This window comes from Elaeis guineensis, chromosome 7 (genome assembly GCF_000442705.2).
Source record: "Elaeis guineensis isolate ETL-2024a chromosome 7, EG11, whole genome shotgun sequence".
Lineage (NCBI taxonomy): Eukaryota > Viridiplantae > Streptophyta > Magnoliopsida > Arecales > Arecaceae > Elaeis > Elaeis guineensis.
In genome coordinates, this window is record NC_025999.2 from 79,855,577 (window position 1) to 79,865,888 (window position 10,312).

Sequence of the window (10,312 nt, forward strand, 5' to 3'; positions counted from 1 at the left end):
AATGATGTGTGATGTTGGACTGGTCCTAGACGGAGCATCATTAATTTTTTGACATACTGTGATGGGTAAATATTTTTTCACAAATCAATTGATGCTTCAGATAAGATGCACGATGCCACATATATTCTTGATCTGATAGAGGAGGTGATTGATTCAGTGGGTGAGCAGCATGTCGTACACGTCATCACAGATAATGGACCACAATATAAGACTGTCGGAGAGTTGCTGATGGAGCAGCGACCGTAGATATACTGAACCCTATGTGCTGCATTTTGCATTGGTCTTATATTGATAGATATTGGAAAGATTTGTAGGGTGCAGTAGGTAGTGGAGATTGCCCAGACTATTACTAGATTCATCTACAATCACATATGGATTCTTTCATTGATGCAGACGTATACTGGAAGGGAGATCTTAAGATCAGATATCATACGATTTGCTACCAACTACATAGCACTTGATAGTCTTTTTCAAAAGAAAACAGCCTTACGTCAGATGTTTGTCAGTGTCGAGTGGCAGGAGAGCAGATACGCGAGGACCGACATTGATGGAAGTCATGTGGAGAACTTAGTGACAAGTCAGTCCTTCTGGCAGCGAGCTGAGAAAGTAGTGAAGGCTATTAAGCCATTATATGAGGTGCTTCGCACCGTAGATAGTGAAAGATACCCCCAGATGGACTTTTTATATTACATGATAGAGAGGGCAAAGAAATAGATCGGTGATAATGATCCGAAGCATTCTCAAGAATTCATTAACATCATTGAGCACCGTTGGGACTATCAGATGGATAAAGATTTGTATCTAGCCGGTAAGCACGGATTCAACAATATTTTAAAATATTTTTTTCTTATGCTTGTAAAAGTGTACTTAATTAACTATGAAATTTATCTGTAGCTTATTATTTGAGTCTAAGATTTCAGTGTACCATTCCTGGGATAGATATGGATAACGAGCTTCTTGTTGCTCTTCGTAATATGATATATAAAATGATGCCCGATCTAGAAATCGCATCGTTGTGTCTGCAAGAAGTATGCTAGTTTAAAACAAATATGATTATTCAACTGAATTCGATCTGTACTCAACGATATATTTATAAATTTAATAAATATATTTTTTTTACAGACGAAACAGTTTAGAGAGGGATCAGACAGCTTTGGAGTTCCATCAGTTGTCACAAGTGAAAAGCAGATGAATCCAGATAAATTACATATCAATAATGAGCAGTATAGATTGATATGTAATTTTGCTTAATAATATCATAAAATTTGATATATAATTTTGCTTTTGCAGCTGAATGGTAGATTCATTTTGAAATGTCCGTAGAATATTTGAGAGCTGTGACTGTCCGTATTCTTTCTCAGACGATCTCTGCTAGTGGCTGTGAGCGTAGTTGATCGACTTTCACCCTTATCCACAGCAAACAAAAAAATCATCTAACACAAAAATACCTCAATGATCTTGCATATATTCACTATAATCTAAGATTAAGACTAAAATGCATTCAAGAGGAAGCACAACTGAAGTACATTGATCCGACACTAGATGATTATGCTGATGAGGATGACGATCCGATCATCGAATGGCTTGCAGGTCAGCTGCATGAGTCAGAGCTTCATGAGCCGAGGTCCCCTCCACGACCAGCCAGTGTGGTAGCTAGGGAGATCAGGGTGGATGCAGGGCAATGGACAGAAAGAAATATTTCATATAAGGTTCCAACTGATCAGCCACAGTCTGAAGGGACACAAGGGACTCATTCATCACATGACTCGATGTCCGATAATCCTCACAGAGGTTCGAGCGACAGATGTTTAAACGTGGTCGGCAGTCAGCAAGAAGACATCCATCCTCCCAATCATAAGAAACTCAGTCATAGAGGGACATAAGGGGAGAAAAGAAAAGACAGTTGCACGTGCACCAATCTCGAGAGTATAGGAGCTATCTGGCACATATTCGGAGACCAGAGAAAGTGATGATGATACTAGTAGTAGTAGTCATGGATCTGATGATTAGAAAAAAACTGAAGGACAGGAGACTACTGCTTATGAGACACAGCCACAGAGTGATATTCGATTCACCGGTGAGTCTCAGTTTACACATGCCATACAAGATAGGGACCATGGTGGACAAGTCGGTAGAGACCGTGAGGAGCCGATTTCATATAGACGATGGGCTCCTCGAGGTCGTCCAGTACACGATGCAGTTGCAGACGATCTTGCACGTGAAGTAGGATTCATAGATGTATCTAGATCATCCTCGCATTATGGATTCTACTATCCGCAGCCACCTTATGATCCATATGGATATGGTGCATCCAAGATATCATTTTTTAGTGGTTACTATCCTATGCAGCTTGGAGCATCTTACGGATCAGATTTTGCTACCAGCATATTCGGATGGACTCCTCCACAGCCATACCATCATCCCGAGGATACTTCTCAAAGTAAAAATTTGAGAGAGATCTGAAATGTCTTACAATCCAGAAAAGATACCTTATGGGATGAATATTCAGGAGTACAGTGCATCTTGGTTAGAGGGTTGGATTGATGTCCCTCCAAATTATGCCAATGATCCAGATATCTACGAGTGTCACAGACACTCGACGAAATATTAAATGCAGCCATATCTTGAGGTTAGTATATCATTTTTTGTATTTTGTACTTTAAAAGTTTAGATATATTTTAATACATATTTATATATTTTTATTTTTATTTTAAGATAATATAATTGTAATATAATGTAAATAAATATATATTTAGAATTTTAGATCAAGAGTCCCTGTACCGCTACCGAATTCAAAAATTGAACCCAAATATGTCAATAATATGCAATATAATGTAATTTTGGAGTTGTATTTATGTATTAACAACTTAAACATTCAAAAAAAAAAGAAATGAAATAAAAAAAAATTGTACCAATACCAAACCGATACGTCGAAGTATACCGTATGTCGGTACGATACGGTACCAATATCGTACCATACTGGTCCGCCACCAGTATGGGGTCCGATACCAGTATAGCGGACCTTGCATCGGAGTTTGAGGTAAGTCAGACCCCTCTTTCTCTCTCTTCCCATTCTTCCCATGCCTTTGCGCACAACCGATGGCAGGCAGGTTTGTCGGAAAACACAAGAAAAAAAATAAAGGGCCCTATTTTTTCTCTATTTAGCTAAGCCCTTTTTCCTCTTTTGCCGGCCACTAGCGCCGCCACCCATGGTGCCGCATCTTTGGATCATGGCCCTCGGCCTCCCTGTGACCTTCCACGATAAGATCATGGCCACCAGCAAGCGGCCAACGGCTAAAACAAAGAAAAGCCCTCGAATCCCCTATTTTTAGGCCCTTTCCCATGTTTTTCTTGTCGGTCGATCCTTATCGCCGGTCGTCCTTTGCTCCGCCGCCGTTGGCCACTTGCTGTCATGGCCTGTTGCCGATCTTCTGATCAGGAACCACCACCCGTGTCCCTCCTCTACTTGACCAAGAAAAAGAAGGAAAGAAAAAAAAAGGAACGAGAGAGAAGGGATCTCTCTCTTGTCTCTCTTCTTTAGGATTTTTCTCTCTATACCATCTTTCTCTCTCTACTTGATCCACGGACCCCAATATAAACTCAAAATGATTTTTCTAAAAAGGCCCAACATCATTTTGAAATCTGTGCAAGATGTCGGACCCCATCTCAGCCATGTCAAATATCTTTGAAATTCTCTATTGATGAACCATGTTGATTGATCTTGACCTTGATTCCAGTCCATGCTTCATGATTGACTCACTTAGATCTAATTCTCAATTAAAAGGCCCTGTATTATCCCGATGCCCGGATATGCTATTGAACCAACCACTCAATCTGTAGTCTTCTTTTCTTATAATTGAATTTATTGAATAATAATTAATTATATTTTTAATATGTTAAATAGGTTCGATAAATTCATCTATCAAAGTTTGAAGGACAAAGATGAAAAAGATAAGTAATCCTGACACTTCTTACTTTTAAAATTATCGACTATTTTATTATGAAAAAAATTATTTTATATTTTCTTAAAATAAGGATCAAGCATATGCATTATGAAATTCATGATTCATGATAAAATAATGATTTATGACTATTTTAATATGAATAACTTTTTATGAAATACGAACTCTACATTTACGAAATGTATCCTTTATTATGAAAAAAATATTTTCATAAATGTTTTATTATTAAAAAATTATTTATTGATTATGAGCTTTATAAAATTGTTTAGTATTTTATTTATGCATGATTTAAGAAAGTAGGATTGATGAAACATAATTTAAGAATGCTTGCTTTAAAAAAATCTGGTTTAAGAAATAAACTATGGGCTCTCAAATAGCTATATACGACCCTCGCCAGCGAGTTACAGTAGCTTGGCACATGGCCCTCGCCAGTGGGTTACCGTAGCTGGGCACATGGCTCTCACCAATGGGTTATAATAGCTAGGTATACGGCCCTCGTCAGTGGATTACAATAGTTGGACACACGGCCCTCACCAACGGATTATAGTAGCTCGGCATATGGCCCTTACCAATAGGTTATAATGGTTGGTATGACATGATTATGGCCCTATCACGGGTATAATAGTGACCTTAACATTTAGTCTGAGAGAATTATATTAAGAATTATGAAATGACAAAATAACAAATAATTTATGACTTTGCCTATAAAGTTAACATGATTTATGACTTTGTTTATTTTATGCATTGAAAATTATGTTTATATAAATTGCATGATTTATGCATATGCAAGAGCATGATTTATTTATGATATATTGTCATTACAAAGATTTTATATTACAATGACAATTATCTTCTCGAAATGATTATTAATGCATGTATAAACTTATACTTCATTTTGATAAGATAGTGTAAAGTTTACTTACTAAGCTGGGGTAACTCATATCTTTTTTTTTTTCCTTTTCTGTTCAGATGAATAAGGTTAGGAACGAAGGATGATCCAGGCTTGAGAGTCTATGCCAGCGAGCTTGGAAATTTTGCAGCCAAATCATAATTTATAAGATGATTATAGATATGAAATGAACTATTGATGAATTTTGAGATATGGATTTGATAGTTAATTTTAGATTTAAATGCTTTGAACCAATTTTGGTTTAATTACTTGATGAATAATAAAATTAAATATTTTATTATATTCTATTTATAAAAGATTTTAGTTGATTATGATTGATAGGCTTCATGTTATCGAGGATGGTACCCCTTGATAGCATGGCCGTATTATGTCCCAGATTTAAGACATGACATTTTATGATATCAAAGCAATAGGTTTGATCATCGGTAAAACTTAAAGTCTAGCAATGGGTAATTAGGTCTTGTTGGGCTAGATCATGTATAATTGAATAAAAATAGATAAATTTTCTTAGAGTTTCTATTGCTCATTTAAGAAAATTGATTAATGCTAGTATTTTTGATAAGTAACGATGAGCGACAGGAGGGATGAAGTTTTAACAAACCATGCTACTAGGAGGAGAGGAGCAAGAGGGATTACGAGGGGAGATGCCAACCAACCAGTTGAACAAACTCCTAATACCCCAGCCACTCAAGCAAACATTACTGGAGTATGCCAAGTGGTAGCCCACCTTCAGCAACAGTAGACACAAGCTACTTATCGAGCTACACCATCTTTATAGTCATATTATGAAAGATTTAGAAGGCTTAAAATACTACTATTTGAGGGTGGATCTGACTCTCTGATCGCAGAGATCTAGATTCGAAAAATGAAAAAGATGTTTGATACATTACAGTATCCGGAGGATGTGAAGGTTAGGCTAGCCATTCCTATGCTAAAAGGAAATGCCAAGTTTTGGTGGGCTATAATAAAGGCTGCATATGGGAATGCTGATAACCAACATGGGCGGAATTCAAGAAAATATTTTATGATCAATATTTTCTAGAGTCAATGAGATTAGTTAAGGAGAACGAGTTCTTGACTTTAAGAAAAAAGATGACATGACAGTACTGGAGTATGCAAACAAATTTAATGAGTTAGGTCAATTTTACCCCCATCTCATAAAGTATGAAAGAAGCAAAGCAAATAGATTTAAGCATAGTTTAGGATATAAGATTCGATCTCGCTTATCCTCTCATCTTTTTAATAACTACAAGGATGTACTAGAACGAGCTTTGAAAGTTGAATTGGATATTAGAAGATCAGAGCAAGAAAGGACGGATAGGAAGAGATCTAGACCAATAGAAACTCGAGATGACCAACATGAAAACTTAGAGAACAACTCTAAAAAGAAAAAGAGAGCAGAGACTTACGGATATTGCGGTAAAAATCATCATGAACCTCATCTTAAGAAGCTTGGAGTATGTTATTAGTATAGCAAGTGGGAACATTTGGCACGGGAATGTCCTACTAAGAAAACAAATGAGTCCAAAGCTGTTGGCTTAGTTGAACAAGCACAAAAAAAAAAAAAGAATACACGAATATCTGCCTTGACTCTACAAGATACTACAACAAGCAATAAAATAGAAACAGGTACAATTTCAACCAACTTAAGGAGATGTCCATATGAATATTGGTTATAGCTCTTCCATTCCTTTATAGTTTACTATATCTTTGAATTATATATTTTAGAAATTGAATAAGCCTTTTCTATTATAAAGTATTCATGATGAACTTGTACTTAAAAACAAAAAAAAAAAGAAAGATAGTTGCATTACTCGAAAGATGAAGCCAGTTAACAGAAAATAGTTCAGAATATAAGACCTATAAGTCTAGCTTAGATGAAAGTGGCATAGCGAAAGTATGGCGAGGATGATTTGAAGACTAAGCATCCTTACTTGTGTAAAAACGAAGGTATGCCAAGTTTCGAGGATGAACCTATTTTTAAGGGGGGGTAGAATGTGATATCCAGCCCTAAAAGCCCACCCCCTTACACAAATCTTAGGGCATGAAAAAGAAAAAAAAAAGAAACTAAACAGAAAAAAAAAAAGACTCCCATTGGGAGTCTTCTTCCGTGAGAGCTTATCGGAGAGGAAGGCAAATCCGGGAAGGATTCGACCCCCTCTCCACCCTATAAATCCCCTCCTCCCTCCTTCAAAGCTATCCACGATGAACACCGGCCTTCTCCCTCTCCGTTCTCCTCATTTTCTTCCCGTTGAAGCCGCAGACGCCCTTACCTTTGTCTGCCCAAAATCATCGTCGAAAAATCCACTGGAGTTTGAGGTAAGCCGGACCCCTCTTTCTCTTCCCGTTCTTTCCGTGCCTTTGCACACAACCGATGCTCGGTGGGTTCACCGGAAAACACAAGGAAAAAAAAAACAAAGGACCCTATTTTCCTCTATTTAGCCAAGCCATTTTTCCTCTTTTGTTGGCCATTGACGCCGCCACCCATGGTGCCACACCCCTGGTCATGGCCCTCGACGTCTCTATGACCCTCCATGATAAGATCATGGCTACCGGAGAGTGGACAACGGCCAAAATGAAGAAAAGCCCTCGGATCTCCTATTTTTGGGCCCTTTCCCATGTTTTTCCCACCGGCCGGTCCTTGTCGCCGGCCGTCCTTTGCTCTGCCACCGTCGGCCACTTGCTATCACGGCCTGCTGCTGGTCTTCCGACCAGGAACCACCACCTGTGTCCCTCCTTTGCTCGACCAACAAAAAGAAGAAAAGAAAAAAAGAATAAGAGAGAAGGGATCTCTCTTGTCTCTCTCTCTTCTTTAGGATTTTTCTCTCTGTACCATCTTTCTCTCTCTACCTGATCCACGAACCCCAATATAAACTCAAAATGATTTTTTAAAGAGGCCTAGCATCACTCTGATATCTGTGCAAGATGTCAGACCTCATCCTGACCATATCAAATATCTTTGAAATTCTCTATTGATGAACCATGTTGATTGATCTTAATCTTGATTCCAATTTATGCTTCATGATTTCTTGATTGAGTCCCTTAAATTTAATTCTCAGTTAAGAGGCCCTGTATTACCCCGATGCTCGGACAAGCTATTGAACTGACCACTCAATCTATAGTCTTCTTTTCTTATAATTAAATTTATTGAATAAGAATTAATTATATTTTTAATATATTAAATAGGTTCGATAAATTCATCTATCAAAGTTTGAAGGACTAGAACAAAAAAAGATAAGTAATCCCGACACTCCTTACTTTTGAAATTATCGACTATTTTATCATGAAAAAAATTATTCTATATTTTTTTAAAATAAGGATCAAGCAGATACATTGTGAAATTCATAATTCATGATAAAATAGTGATTTATAACTATTTTAATATAAATGACTTTCTATGCAATATGAACTCCATATTTATGAAATGTATGCATAAGGGTTCGCCATACCGGGCCGAACCGCCTGGTACATGGCGTACCGAATCGGACCGGTGCCCTGTCGGTCCGATTAGGGAGATTTTTTCGGAAAAACCCCTCCGAACCGCCCGATTCGGTGCGATTCCGATCCATACCTCCCGATTTCCCTCCGAACCGCCGGTTCGATGCGATTCAGGTCCATACCGCCCAAAATCAGGAGGTATGAAGCGTTTGGCACTAGTTCGGCGTGAACCGAACCGTGCCGACAACCCACGTGAAAAAGTGGGGAGGGAGAGGGGAGTGGGGCCTAGGCTGTTTTTAAGTGGCAGTCCAATGCCTAGAGTTCTCTGAGAAGTTTCGTTGAGACCTCCGAAAAATTAGAAAAAAAGAAAAAAATTCCGTCAAATTGCAATAATTCGAGGAGAGGCTAATCTTTGATCGGAGGTAAGATAATGTGTTATTCTCTTAGTAAATATTTTATTTTTTTTATTGTTAAAAATAAGATAAGAATGAGGAAGTATGAAAATAAAAAAAATTATACCAAAATTTTATGATTTTTGTATGATTTAATTATATGTGATAGATCTTTGAAAGATCTACATGATGATATTAAAATTATATGTGATGCATCCGAGGCATCGTCTTCTAGTGGTTACTATCCTATGCAGCTGGAGCATCTTACGGATCAGATTTTGCTACTGACATATTTGGATGGACTCCTCCACAACTGTACCATCATCCTGAGGATACTTCTAAGAGTCAGAGTTTGAGTGAGAGATCTGAGATGTCTTACAATCCAGAGAAGATGCCTTATGGGATGAATATTCAAGAGTACGGTGCAGCTTGGATAGAGGGTTGGACTGATGTCCCTCCAGATTATGTTGATCATCCAGATATCTACGAGCGTCACAGACACTCAACGAGAAATTAAATACAGAGTAGATTTTAAGGTTAGTATATCAATTATTATGCTTTATACTTAAACGTTTAGATACATTTTAACGTATATTTTATATATTTTTTCTTTAATTTTAAGATAACATAGTTGTAATATAATGTAAATAAATATATATTTATAATTTTGGATCAAGAGTCTTGGTACCGCTATCTAACTCAAAATTGAATCCAAATATATCAATAATATGCAATATAATGCAATTTTGGGGTTGTATTTATGAATTATTAACTTGAACATCCAAAAAATAATGAAAAGGAAAAAAAATTTTGTACCGATACCGAACCGATACACCGAAGCATACCGTATCGGTATGGTACAGTACCGGTACCGTACCGTATCGATCCGGCACCGATACATCATCCGATATCGGTACAGGGAACCTTGGTATGCATTATTATGAAAAGAATGATTTCATAAATATTTTATTATTAAAAAATTATTTATTAATTATAAGCTCTATAAAATTGTTTAGTATTTTATTTATGCATGATTTAAGAAAGTAAGATCGATGAAACATGATTTAAAAATGCTTACTTTAAGAAAATCTAATTTAAGAAATAAACAATGGGCTCTCAGATAGCTATATACAACCCATGCTAGCGGGTTACAGTAGCTTGGGACATGGCCCTCGATAGCGGGTTACAAAAGCTGGGCACATGGCTCTCGCCAGTGAGTTACAATAGCTAGGCATACGGCCCTCGTCAGCGGGTTACAATAGCTGGACACACGGCCCTCGCCAGTGGGTTATAGTAGCTCAGCATATGGCCCTCTCAACGGATTATAATAGTTGGTATGACATGATTATGGCCCTGTCACGAATATAATAGTGATCTTAGCATTTAGTCTGAGAAAATTATATTAAAAATTATGAAATGGTAAAATAACAGATGATTTATGACTTCGCCTCTAAAGTTAATATGATTTACGACTTTGTTTATTTTATGCATTGAAAACTATGTTTATGTAGATTGTATGATTTATGCATATGCAAGAGCATGATTTATTTATGATATATTGTCATTACAAAGATTTTATTCCAATGACAATCATCTTCTCTAAATGATTA

At 37.0% G+C, this 10,312-nt stretch overlaps 1 pseudogene; it reads left to right on the plus strand.

Annotated features, from left to right (window-relative positions):
• Positions 1-387: 387 nt before the first annotated feature.
• Positions 388-9,219, plus strand: LOC114914389 (uncharacterized; annotated as a pseudogene).
• The last annotated feature ends 1,093 nt before the right edge of the window (positions 9,220-10,312 follow it).